This window comes from Cetorhinus maximus, chromosome 2 (genome assembly GCF_964194155.1).
Source record: "Cetorhinus maximus chromosome 2, sCetMax3.hap1.1, whole genome shotgun sequence".
Taxonomy (NCBI): Eukaryota; Metazoa; Chordata; class Chondrichthyes; order Lamniformes; family Cetorhinidae; genus Cetorhinus; species Cetorhinus maximus.
This window is the reverse complement of record NC_135880.1, coordinates 172,188,579-172,203,289: the sequence shown is the minus strand read 5'-3', so window position 1 is coordinate 172,203,289 and position 14,711 is coordinate 172,188,579.

Genomic DNA, 14,711 nt, shown 5'->3' with positions numbered 1-14,711 from the left:
GTATTAGATAATGCAAAAAGGGGGTGGCAAAAATAAGAAAAGTGGGTGTGAGAACAGGTGGGATTCAATTAAGGTCCAAATTACCTTGAAACTATACTGCGTTTGAATCCCCCAATTAAAACTCCAACAGGTTTGGTCGTAGGTTCTACCATTCAACTAAATTAATATGTAAACATCTGACATTTGATGCTGTGAATATGAATATCTTGAGGAGCAACCTATAAGTAAGAACACCCCTCGCACATGCAGAAAGCATGTCTGCTCTCTCAGGTGGATGTGAAAGATTCCAAGGTATTATTTTAAAGAAGATCAGGGGAGTTCTCCTCGGTGTTCTGGCCAATATTTATCCTTCAAGCAATATCACGAAAACGGCTTATCTGGTCACAAGCACATTTCTGTATTGTGGGAGTTTGCTGAGCGCAAATTGGCTACTATGTTTCCTACAACAGTGACTACACTTGAAAAATACTTGATAAGCTATAAAATGTTTTGGGAAGTTCTGAGGTTGAAAAAGGCACAATAAGAATGAAAGTCTTCCTTTTCTCCATTTGGCAACTATTCCTGAAGTTCAGCTGTACACTTAACCTTCTACTCAAAAACAACACCAGGTCTGACTCAGTAGAAAGTATTTGCCTTTTCATGGCATGTGAAATTTTCTTGACCAGTTTCAGCAATGAAAAACAAGTACCTCTGAAAGAATTTTCTATTAATATTATTTTCCTTTTAGCTCTGTACACATGGGATGAATGCGCAAAAGTGTTTCTAATAACTTTCAAGAGTAAATGTATAACAATCAGCTTCCCTTACCACTGCAGTCACTTCTCTAATTTTCTCACATTTCTCCATGAGGAGAATATAATGCTTTCTCTCTGGAAAAATGGAAAAAAAGATTGCAGACAATGCTAATGGTCAAACTGGTAAGGAATGAAAGTTTGAGAGCTAGGGTGTCAATAATTGGGAAGAGCACAGGGACTTCTTGTTTTTTATATACTGCGATGCCTAGGTGAAAAGCTGTGGCCTCTCCCATTCTCCCACTGTGCCCCCCTCAATTCCAGTATTATGATGGTAGAGTTTGAGATTAGTAGCAATGTGAGATGACCATTGCTCCGAATTTATTGGGCATTTGATGGCGAACTGTCAGCATTCACCATCATTTCCCCTCTGAATCTGACCACAACTTCAGGATTTAGCACATGACTGGATTAAAGTGGGATTCCTAAAGTTGTGGTCTGTCATTCACTGCTCTTCCATGAGCTACGCTGTGGACCCAAGTCCCCACAGCCGGCAATCAGTGAAATCAATTGACCCGGCAAGGACATCCCCTCCTCTGCCCTCATATCATTGTTAGAAACCCCATAAAGAAGTTAAACTTCGTTCAATGAGGTGTTACTGGGTTTTTAATGCAACCTCAATAATAACTACTGCTGAACACCTCCTTTGGCTCTGAGAAAATCATCATTGGCAGTCCCTCAAAATGAGGATGATGACTTCCAGACTTCAAGAGAAAAAATAGTGCAATGTTGTTAAATAATTCATTACAATAAAAAACATAACTGCGCAAAGATGAGTGATAGGTCAGATGGCAAGTCAGAATATAAAGAACAGCAGCGAATGACTGAAAGGTTAATCAGAAGAAAAAAAATTAAAGTATGAGAGGAAGCTAGCTTGAAATGTAAAAATGGATAACAAGGGTTTCTACAGGTATTTAAAAAGGAAAGTAGTAAGTAAAGTGAGTGTTGATCATCCAGAGAGTGATAATGGGTAGATAATAAGGAAATGGCAGATGAAATGAACAACTATTTTGCTTTTGTCTTCACTGTAAAGGATTCAAAAAACATTCCAGTAATAGCTGTAAATCAGAAGGTGGAAGGGAAAGAGGAACTTGGTGAAATTACACTCACTAGGGAAGTGGTACTGAGCAAACTGATGGACCCAAGCCAACTGAAGAAGACAAGTCTTCGAGTCCAGATGGACTTCATCCTTGGGTCTTAAAAGAGGTGGTTAATGAGGTAGTAGATGCATTGTTGTTAATTTCCCAAAATTCGCTAGATTCTGGAAAGGTTCCATCAGACTAGAAAGTAGCAAATGTAACCCCTCCATTCAAGAAGGGAGGGAGGCAGAAAACTGGAAACTATAGGCTAGTTAGCTTGACGTCTGTCATGGGGACAGAATAGATCATTAAGGAGGCTATATGTAGGCACATTGAAAATCTCAAGGTAATCAGGAAGAGTCAGCATAGTTTTATGAAAGGGAAATCATGTTTAACTAATTTATTGGAGTTCTTTGAAGGAGTAACATGCGCCATGGATAAAGGGGAGCCTATAGACGTGCTGTACCTGGATTTCCAGAAGACATTTGATAAGGTGTCACATTAAAGGTTATTGTGGAAAATAAAAGCTCATGGTGTAAAGGGTAACATATTAGCATGGATAGAAGATTGGTTGGCTGGCAGAAAACAGAGAGTCTGCATAAATGGGTCTTTCTCTGATTGGCAGGATGTGATGAGTGGAGCCCTGCAGGGATCTGTGCTGAGGCCTCAACTTTTTACAATTTACATTAATGACTTAGATGAGGGGAGTGAAGGCATGTTAGCTAAATTTGCAGATGACACAAAGATAGATAGGAAAGTATGTTCTGAAGAGGACATAAGGAGGTTATAGATGGATTTGGATAGGTTGAGTGAGTGGGCAAAAATCTGGCAGGTGGAGTATAATGTGGGAAAATGTGCAGTTGTTCACTTTGGCAAGAATAGAAAAAACAGAGTATTACTTAAATGGAGAACAGCTGCAGAACTCCAAGGTGCAGAGGGATCTAAGTGTTCCAGCGCATGAGTCACAAAAAGTGACAGCAAGTAATTAAGGAGGCTAATGGAATGCTATCCTTTATTATGGGAGGAATTGAACCTAAAAGTAAGGATGTTATGCTTCAGTTGTACAGGACATTGGTGAGACCACATCTCAATACTGTGTGCAGTTTGGTCTCCTTATTTAAGAAAGGATGTAAATGCATTGGAGGCGGTTCAGAGGTAGTTTACTAGACTGATACCTGGAATGAGCGGGTTGTCTTATGAGGAAAGGTTGGACAGACTGGGCTTGTTTCCACTGAGCTTCCACTGAGATCCTGAATGGTATTGACAAGGTGGACGTGGAAAGGATGTTTCCTCTTGTGGGTCAGTTCAGAACTAGGGGGGAATGTTTTGAAATTAAGGGTCGCCCTTTTAACACAGAGATGAAGCAAAATTTTTTTCTCTCAGAGGTTTCTGCAACTTTGGAACTCTGTGCCTCAGAAGGCAGTGGAGGTGGGGCTCATTGAATATTTTTAAGGCAGAGGTAGATAGATTCTTGTAGGCAAGGGAATCAAAGGTTATCAGGGTTAGATGGGAATATGGAATTTGAAACACAAACAGATCAGCCATGATCTTATTAAATGGCAGAGCAGTCTTGAGGGGCTGAATGGCCTACTTCTGCTCCTACTTCTTATGTTCGTATGTACGATTAATTACCAGATTGCACCTTTTAGAATAGAATCTTAGAATGGTTACAACACGGAGGTCATTCAGCCTTTTGAGTCTGTGCTGGGTCTCTGCAAGAGCAATTTAACTAGTCCCACACCCCCATCCTTTCCCTGTAGCCCTGCAGTTTTGTTCCCTTCAAGCATTTATCTAATTCTCTTATGATAGCCAGGATTGAATCTACTTCCACCACCCTTACAAACAGTGCATTCCAGATCATAACCACTCTCTGTAAAACTGCTTTTCCACCTTTGATTCTTTTCCTAATCGATGTCCTTGGGTTCTAGACCCTTCCACCAATGAGAACTGTTTCTCCCAGGGTTTGGTATTAGGACCATTGCTTTTTATGATATATATTAATAACCAAGACTTGGGTCTACAGGTCTCTTTTTGGTCTCTATACCCAGTCCCTTACTACCAGTCTACTATTTATATGCCTGTAGAATACTTTTGAATTCCCATTTATGTTGGCCACCAGTTTATTCTCACACTGTTTGCCCTTTTATTTCTCTGTCACTTCCTGTCTGAACTGTATTCATGGTATTTCAGTTTCTACCTTAACCCCATGTGTATGCTCCAATCTATTTTGCTCTCTGTATTTTTTTTAAATGAATGGATTATTTGTGCTTTTAGTTTCCTGCTGGGCTGTCTGTGAAAATTCTTTAATTTGGTTGGCTTTTACTTTACATAATTATATTGAGCAACACCATCTGCACTTGGCAACAATAAAAAGGGTTTCCCCTGATGGGGGAGGGGGTGCAGGAAGTTTGAAGGGCCATGAAAATAACTTCAGTTCCACACTAGTTGATGATGGTCCACAATTTCCTGCAAAGCACACTGTAAATTCCCCTATTTACGCTGGAAAGAAAAACTACTTTCTCCGGTGGCGAGTCCAGAATGAAAAAGCATAACCTTAGAATTAGAGCCAGGTCATTCAGGGTGGTATCAGAAAGCACTTCTTCACATAAAGAGGAGTGGAAATCTAGAGCCTGTAATTAAGAATAACCTGAGTGTATTCTTTGAAAATGTTCATCTGATCAGGGATAGCCAGCATGGATTTGTAATGGGAAGGCCATGCCTGAGGAGCATGGTTGAAATCTTTGATGACATTACAAAATCAGTGGACTGAGAATTGCTATGAATGTTATTTATAGGTACTTCTGGGAGGCTTTGGTAAAGTCTCTCTTAAGAGACTGTCAGCTAAAGTTGAAACCCATTGAACTGAAGGCAAATTATTCACTTGCTTAGGAAATTAGCTGAGCGGAAGGAGTCAGAGAGTAGGAATAATGCACAGATATTCTAATTGTCTGAATGTGATTATTGGTGTCCTGCAAGTATCTGTGTTAGGCCCTCAATTATTCACTGTATTTATTAATGCCTTAAATGATGGGATAATGATACAAAGATAGGCATCATTCTAAACAGTGTGAATGGAAGTGTAAAATTAAAGTGATACGAATAGAATAATTGAATGAGCAAAACTGTGGCAAATGGATTTCAGTGTAGGTAAATGTAAGGTCATCCACTTTGAATTTAAAAAGGCCCAAACAGGCACTTTCTAATTGCTGAAAAGCTAGGAACAGTGGAGGTCCAAAAAGCTTTCAGGATCCATGTGCATAGATCATTGAAATGACACAAGCAGGTACAGAAAATAATCAAAAAGATAAATGGAACGCTGGCTTTAATATCTAGAGGAATAGAAAACAAGAGGGTAGAAGTCATACTTCAACTATACGAAGCCCTGGTTAGACCACACCTGCAGTACTGTGAGCAATTATGGGCACCACATACTAGGAAAGGTATATTGGCTTTGGATGGGGAATAGTGAGGATTGACCAGAATGATTCCTAGATCCAGGGGATAAATTGAGGAGAGATTACAAAAACTGCAGTTATATTGCCTGGGATTTAGAAAGTTAAGAGTGATTTGATCAAAGGTATCAAGATATAAAGGGGAACAGATTGGGTAGATAGAAAGTTGGGGAGTCTAGGACTAGGGATCATTGTGTAAAAATTCAGAGTCAGATCTTTCAGGAGTGAAATTAGGAAACACTTCTGCACACAAAGATGGGTATAAATTGGAAATCTCTTCAGCAAATGGCATTTGATACTAAATCAATTGTAAATTTTAAATCTGGGATTGGTAGATTTTTTTTTTGTTATCCTAGAGTATTAAGGGATATGGGATGAGTGTGGGTGTATGAAGTTTGTCTGCAGATCAGCCATGGTCTCACTGAATGGCGGAACAAGTTTGAGGGGCTGAATGGCCTCCTGTTCCTGCGTTCCTATGAAGCTATTTACAGATTCAGATTGTTAAACATTTCCTGCATGTACTCACAGTTGTGTGCCTGTGCAGAGCTTCCACATGTGGCTGGCTTCAGCTGCCTTTCCCCGCCCATTCTGTAGCTAGCAATTTGAAACATGCATTATGTACTATGTACGTGCTGTAGCTTAACTTCATTTATTTTCCAAAATGGGTTCCATTCCTAAATAACCTTAGCCCCTTCTTTGCCTAAAGATGGAGAAAGCAAGTAACTAATCCCGCCTGTTTAATGAGTGTTATTGATGTGAAGAGGCATAAATCAAACTTTAAACACCATAGATCGAATTAAATCGGATGATAGTGCTGTTTCTCATTACAAGCTAATCAGGATAAATTGAAAGGAATGGCTTGTTTTGCTTCATTTGTTTGCTTTTGTGTTGACAGAACTTGCAGGCTGGTGGCTGTGGGATGGAATTAAATTTATTAAAGCAGGTTAAAAGTGGCAAACATTTAAACTTAAACTTTGAAATTTACGTTTTTCAATGCAAAAGATTTACAGTAGTTTAACATATGCAGCAATCAGCCCCTTGGCTACATGTTATCGGAAGACTTTTCCATCGGTTTGTGGCATACTGGCCATCTAAGCACATCAGCTGATAGGTCGATAATCCCTTCCTTTCTGGCATGAGCAGTCCAGAGCTCAGTCTCTCTGCTCATGCACCATCACATGCAGGCCATGCAACATTTCAGATGCCCACACTTCCATGGGAGAAGTTAGAGAGATAACTGTGCTTTGGCATGACAAATCATACTTCACATGTGAGCAAGAGCAGATGGTGGATTCAGGGATGGCAATGAGAATCCACATCCACAAGCACAGAATATTCCAAGCTCTGCACAGCTGGACGCAGATGCTGTACCCTGGGTCTGTCGACAAACAAGTTACCTCTTGAGCAGCAGTAGAATGTGTGATTTATTGGCAGGCATTCCAAGCACACTGTCCATGACCGCAGAGAGATTGTGGGAGTCAGTCTCAAGCATGAGCACCATGATTTCACAGGCCTTTGCGATAATGTCTTCTTCCGTTGAAAGAGTGGCCAACTGCACGGAGCATCAATCAGGGCAATCATACAAATGCATGCAGGCAATCAACAACGGAAGGCCAGCATTTGAATGCCAGCATGAGCTGGATGAATGCAGGCTTTGGCCTTTCATCAACCCACTGCCCTGCAGTAAAGTTTTCTGTAGCTCATTGCCAATAGGGAAATGCGCCCAAACCATTAAAGGAATCATGATGAAAGGGGACATGGAAATGGGAACTTGGCTCAAAGTGCTTCCACTTTTCACACATTGCACTCCACCACCACCCCACCCCAACCCCCCCCCCCACCCCCAACCAACCCTTGCCACTGACATCCACCCTCCCACTCCTCCACACATGCTGCCTCATGTCCTGATGGCCAAGTCTTCCCCTGCGCAGTTGCAGGTGAAACAGTTTTTGGCAGGCCCCAGAGGACATCAGACAAGGGAAACTGAACAGTAAGAGCAGGAATCTGAGCAGCCTGCCTCCACCTGTGCTGAAGACACAGAATTTGCATCATGTAGAAGTGTTAGGAAAAGGAAGAATGAACATTTGTCAATGCAGAAGGGCTCCACGAAGGGTGTGTTACACATTACTAGATTTGTAAATTTCTGTTGTCGATTTGAACCACATAAAAATGATCATTTTGCACCACTTTCCTGTCTTACTCATCCTGGGTTGCTGACTGGCAAGTAGCCTTTTCAGTTGTGTGCTGATGAATAGAATGACAATAATTGATGCTGAGCAATGGAGTCCTGTGAAAAGGAGCCTTGGTTAGTGTCAGGGCTTTGTCTGAGTGCCATTGGTGTGAGGGGGGCTGCAGGGAAATGGCTTTTGCATGTGGCCACTAGATGGGCTCACTGTTGGAACCCAAGTGAACCTTGCAATAATAAGGGCTTCCTGAGCAGCAATGTGCATCACTGCTGGTGCATGGCCCTCAGCACCTACTGGCTGCTTGTTTTGCTCATCCTCCTCTCCTCCTTCGAATCATCCAAAGAAGCTCTGTGCTCTGCATTTTGTTCCTCCTGTAGGTTCAATCCTCGCTGCTGTATGATGTTGTGCAGAGTGCGGCACCCCTTGCTAATTCTGGAGACACTGGATGCATTCTGAAGGGCACCTCTAGATCTGCCCAAATACATAAATCATATCCTCAGCATGCCAATGGCTCGATCAATGAAGCACCTGTTGGTCATGAGGCATTCATTGTATTGCTCCAGTTTCCGAGAGGTATTGTCGGCCACATTTTAAGTGGGTACCCCTTGTTTCCGTGCAGCCAGCCAGTAACTCAGCTTCGAGATGCGAAGAGATCAGAGACGGTGGACTGAAAGCAATCATGGCAGCTGCCTGGGACTGTTGCACAGATCTGTGTAGCAAACTGTTTGCACATTGATGCTGTGGAAGGCCTTGAATATTCTCAGGTGATTTTAATGATCACTTGTGTGCAATCAATAATGTCTTGTACATGTAGGAAGTCAGCCAGAGCCGCAAACCTGAGCACCCGCTCATTTTGACTGATGACATTGCAGGCAAAGTTGGCATAACTGGCAGCCCTGGCAAACAAGTCATCAGTCACCTGTCTTATGCATTTATGACAACACCCAGCTCTACCTCGCCATTGCCTCTCTCAACCCTCCCATTGTCTCTAAATTGTAATGCTGCTTGTCGGACATCCAGTGCTGGATGAGCAGAAATTTCTTCCAACTAAATATTAAGAAGACCAAAGCCGCTGTCTTTGGTCCCCGCTAGAAACTGCGTTTCCTACCCACCGACCTCATCCCTGCCCCTGGCAATCTGAGGCTGATCCATACACTTCACAACCTTCATGTTGTATTTACCCCTGAGCTGAGATTCCAACCACATATCCAGGCCATCACATACCCTGCCTGACTCCGCCCTTGCCTCAGCACATCTGCTACTGAGAGCCTCATCTGTGACTTTGTTGCATCTAGACTTGACTATTCTACCACAGTCCTGTTCAGCCTCCCACCTTCTACCTTCTGCAAACTTGAGATCATCCAAAACTCTGCTGCTCTGTGTTAACTTGCAGAGAGTCCCATTTACCTATCACCCTTCTGTTTACTGACCTACATTGGCTCTAGGTGAAGCAATGCCGCGATTTTAAATTTCTCACCCTTTTTTTCCAAGTTCACCGTAGGGCCTCCCACTTCCCTATCTCTGTAAGGTCCTCTAGCCCCACGACCCACCAAGATATTTGTTCTCTAATTCCAGCCTCTTGCACACCTCAATTTTAATCACTCCACCATTGGCGGCTGTGCCATCAGCTGCCAAGTCCCTAAGCTCTGAATTTCTTTCCCTAACTGTCTCCACCTCTCAGCCTCACTTTCCTCCTTTGGTCATTGAAGCCTACCTCTTTGATCAAAAGTTTGGTCACCTTCTCTAACATCTGTTTATGTGGCTCATTGTCAAACATTGTTTGAGTGTGAAGCACCTGAGACATTTTACCATCCTAAAGGTGCCAGAAAAATACAAGATGTTGCTGTTGTGTGCCGCTGGCTGCGAGATTTTGTAAGTGGCTCTGGCAGATCCCACGCAGGATCCAGAACCAAGAAGGTTCGTTGTTGATTTTGACAGCTATTGGTAATTCATGTCCACCAGGTCCAACTGGCAGGGAGTCTTGTTCCAGCAGTCTGCAAATCTCTGCCACCACCTGATACAACCCCCTGAGCCTCCTGAGAGACCGCTATTCCGATATGTCGAGGAAGCTAAAACCTTCCTCCTGTGGTGCCACAGGTCTGTGAGGGCTAATTTCTGCTGATGGTGCTACTGGTGTTGCTGCTGCTGCTACTCCTGCTCCTGGTGCCTGCTCATAATCTGGGCCCACACTAATGCAGCATAAGTAGCACCCGTGTTAATCCAGTTGGTCAGAGCTCCAAGGGGCAGATCAGACTTCCAAACCTGCAAAGTATACTGAAAAACTCCCAGCAGAAGCACCATGAGAAAACCCTTTCACACAAGCAGGTAAGAAAGCAGCCGGGAGCACGGAATGTTTCTTGACCTATTTCCCCCTTCGTGGCTTCAACCATCTCAACTGCTAATATGCTCGTGTTTTGCTTTTGCTGATGAATTCCAGGAAACCCATGGACACAAAGTTAACGAAGACAACGCTTAGCAATATCGCTCTAACTGAGCAATTAACATATTGAAATTGACAACTGGCCTCTCCTGAGAGGCTTGCGCACATGCAGCCTATAGTGTTGCCAACTGTGATTAAATGTATCCCTGGAGTTTTCACCATGTGACTTGCCCTACGCTCCAGCCATTAGTCGGCCAACACATCCATCCTTGTGATGTACTGCCTTCCTCCACCAATTGGGAAGCAAAAAGACTCTTTACCCAATTGGATGATGCTCGACTATCAGACAAACAGCCTTATTTTTCCCATTCTCATTTTATGTCTGGTAAAGAGAAATGGTCAGAGGAAATGACAAAAAAAAAACAATGGACGGAATCATCCCAGGTTTGCACTAAGTGTGGTAATGGGTGGGTAAAACGATGTTTTACCTGTCGGCCGCGATGGTGGGTTTTCATGCGTGTACCATCCCAAATCCGTCGCATTACTTATGCATTCCCAGGAAACACGCTGTGTCCATGGCAGATGGGCTCTCATTCACCCGCCACGCCATCACCTCACCGCTTCATCACGCCGGGTGCCATATTTAAAGTCCACCCGTGCGCCCACATCTCAGTTCTTCCAGCCTAAGACTGCTGCAGGGAAGATGTCCACAAAAGCCAAAAAGACTGCAGCTCCCAGGTTTAGTGATGTGTCACTGGAAAGCCTTTTGGATACCGTGGAGTCCCGCCGCGATGACCTCTACCCCCACTCTGGCTGCAGCAAGGGCAGCGGCGTGACCAGCCAGGCTTGGGAGGTGATGGCAGCTGTGGTCAGCACCACCGCCCTTCAAAAGAGAACAGCCACCCAGTGCCACAATATGATGAATGATCACCTCCATTTGACAGGGTAAGTCACTTTCTCACGCTCTCACTCACACACTTACAAGCCCATTACACATCCACAGGGCCCTCATTCACTGCTGGTTCAAGGGACATCACCATTCACTCTCTCACACTCACTGTCATTATCCTCATCCCATCCATGGAACTACTCACCACCCACACATGCCAGGCATACTTATCATCTGGCCTGGCAGGCATCCTACTTACACTCTCCCCTTCTCTATTCATACAGGACAAGCTGGCACACAACAACAGGGAGAGGCCATGGATTGGTGGAGGAATGCCTGAAATGAAGGTCCTCTTGGACTTTGAAAACAGAGCCATCCAGCTGGCAGGTGAGGATCTGGACCAGTCCTGTGCTGACGGTGAGGTCGGCAGTGCTCTACCAAGTGACAGTCTAGCCTGTACATCCATCAAACAACCATACTGTGAGTGATGTGACCTCTTTCACAGGCCACTGCCGTCCACTAATTAACTCTCCTTGCTTACACAGGCACATCAGGACAGCAGCCAACGGAGTCCATGACCCGGGGCCTCTAATCAAGCCCCAAAGAAACCTCTGAAGAGGAATCTGAAGGCACCCTCCCTGAAGTCCTGTCACAGCACTCACCCACACCCTCCACCAGCGCAGAGTCACACACCTCAGTGGGACCTAGCTTTAGAATAGACTTGGGATCACAATCTGGTGAGCACATCGCACTTTCTGATACACAGCAGGTGGTGGCAGGGACTTCCCAGGTATCCGGCACTCAGGGGTCTGCTAGATGCCAGAAATGTGCTGAGTCCGAGTCAGATGATGATCCTCTGGACTGGGTCATGTCACAGTGGCTGGAGCTGCAAAGGCAAGCTCGGGAACATCAGAAAGGGATGTCCACTGCACTCCTCAGATTGCAAGGCACGATGGAGGAGTCCATCTGCCTTCAGGCTAGGATGACAGTGTTGGCATGTCAACACACTGAGGTCAACCCTGGTAGGATGGCGGCTGCCATGGAGACCTTGGTCCAGGACATCGCTCCTGCACTGCTGCGTGGGCTCAACTCCATCACTGACGCCATAGTTGGCCTCCAACGAGTGGGGTGTGGAGCAGCTCGATCTCACTCCAGCTACCCCTTCTCCTCAAGGAGTCAGCCAGAGGCCCTTGGGCAAATAGAGGAAGGGAGATCAGCAGGTATCCCCCAGGGCCATCCACCCAGGTGACTTCAGGACTGTCCGGCCCATTCGAATCACCTCTTCCTGTGACCTCAGCAGCTCCAGCTCCACAGGCCGAGCAGAGTGCCACTGCCACACAGCAGGACCCAGAGAGCAGGCCTGGGCCCTCCAGGTCTCAGTCCTCCAGAGGACTCTCGGCAAGGTCATCACTGACAGGGAATAGCAATCAGCAGGCTGCCTCCACCTCCGCTGTGGGTATCCGGGGAGCACCAAGATGTAGTGGCAAGGTTAGGGAAGTTAAGAAGACGTAGTTGCACAGCCTTGGCATGAGTGTTAATCGCTTGTACACTATTGTCAATAAACTCCCTAGAATGTCTCTTTGCCTCTGGCTCCTTGTTCTGATGAGCAGTGTTCGTGTCATTCAGATGTGAAGCCTTTCTGCACAAGATAAAGGCAAGTGTCTCAGTTCAGGGCCTCTTCCCTCTGCTTTGTGCAGCCCTCAGGCTAAAGTGATCATCCGGCCTCACACTCCCTGTACATATTCGTGATGCCTGCACCTCAACAGAGCTCGTCGCTGCTGCCAGAATGTAGTGGGCAGGCTTCACAGAGTTCTCTCATTCAGGTGCACTCAGCACATTAGAGGTGGGGCTGGCCCCCATCTCTTCAGCATCTGTGACCAGTGACACTGTGCTCCTGATGGGGTCAGGTGCTGAAGGAACACAAAGGATCAGGTGCTTCTAAAGTTTCATGGCTGTGTCTCCCTGATCACAGAGCGCAAGCGAGCTGCCCTCGGCCAGACAAGAGTCAGACATTCACAGAGTCTATGTGAAGATCTATGGAGTGTCCTCACTGCATGTTGTCTTCATCCTCCTGCAATTGAGCGAATATTAGGGCCTCCACTGCATCTCCATGACAGGAGCATTCTCACAGAGGGTACTCGCGCTGCCATGAGACAGACTGGAGTCAAATGTTCATAGATGCATAGATCTATGGGGTTCTCTCACTGCATGTTGTCACCATCCTCCACAAATCTAGCAGCTATGAGGGCCTCCTGAGCGTGCCTGCCTCGTCTGGCCAGTGCACGGGCCTCATCCCTTTCATCGCTGCCTTTGAGGACCTCCTCACCCTCATCCCCATCGGTGTCCTTCTCATCCTAGGAGATCTCCAGCTCCTCGATGCCCTCCTCAGCCAGCTCCTCTCCCCGTTGCAGTGCCAGGTTGTAATGGGCGCAGCAGACGACAACAATGCGGAGACATTGGCGTAGTGGTATTGTCGCTAGACTAGTATTCCAGAGACCCAGGGTAATGCTCTGGAGACCTGGGTTTGAATCCCACCATGGCAGATGGTGGAATTTGAATTCAATAAAAATCTAGAACTAAAAGGCTAACGATGACCATGAAATCATTGTTGATTGTTGTAGAGACCCATCTGGCTCACTAATGTCCTTTAGGGAAGGAAATCTGCTGTCCTTATCTAGACTGGCCTCCATGTGACTCCAGACCTACAGCGATGTGGCTGACTCTTAAGTGCCCTCTGAACATGGGCAATAAATGCTGGCCTAGCCATGAATAGCCATAGCATCCCATGAATGAATGAAAAAAAAACCCTCTGTGGACTATATTGCAGGTCTCCACCAGACCGGTCCAGGCACCGGGACCTCATTTTCAGCATCTCAATGGCCTGCTCCAAAAAGTTGTGAGTTGCAGCATGAGCCTCATTATACCTTCACTCTGCTGCAGTCTGAGGCCGCCGCACGGGTGTCATCAGCCACGTCCTCTGCCAACCCTGCAGCCTTTGTTGACCCTGGAATACATCAGGGATCTGTGACCAACTGAGAATGTAGGAGTCATGCACAAAGTAGTGTTCCCCCCGCAAAGATGGCATCCATGGCCTCATGGATGCATTTGTGGGTGGAGGCTCGTCATATCCCACAGAAGTCACCTGTGGAGCTCCGAAAGAAGCCACCAGCATAGAAAGTGAGCGCTGTGGTCACTTTCATAGCCACTGGCAGTGGATGCTCCCCATGTCCCTGTGGCGCCAAACCCTGCAATAACTGGCAGATGCGGCCAACCAGTTCCCTAGACCTGCGCAGTCTTCAGCGACACTGGTTGTCGGTCATTTGCAGGAATGACAGGCAACGTCTATAGACCCTATGCGCCGCTAAGTGCTGACCAGCGACGGCTCACGGTGGCTCTTCAGTTGCGTGTGCGGGAGCCCCAGCCGCCCTTATTCCCGAGGGTGCTGCTCCTCCCTTGTACAGCCAGGCATCTAAGTCGTTCTCTCCTCCATCTTCTTCATTCTCTGTACACCACAAGGCATACAGCTAGTTCACCAGGCTCCATGGCTTTGATGTGCTCCTCCTGCAGAATGAATGAGAGAGACGTGTGGTTAGCATGGGTGTACCAGGAACCTGTCCTGGTTAAGTATGATGCCCCTTAACGCATTGCACAGAGTGCTGGCCACCACTCGGAAGGCCAGAGTTTAGTGCGCTGCATGGCTGCCCGACACCCCACCCACCTCCGTCCCACTCCACCCAATCGATTGGCGGCAGCTTTGGCCACTGGACTGCATGCTGGGCTCTCAGCTCAGGCGCAGGCATTCTCCTAACCCGCACTTGCAAGGCTGCACTGTTAGCTTGAACCGTGGGGAGACTGGTCCAAACTGGGATGCTGACATTGCAAGAGGCTGTGAACGCCTCCAGCAGTGACTGCTCCATGACCAGCCTTAGCGAGG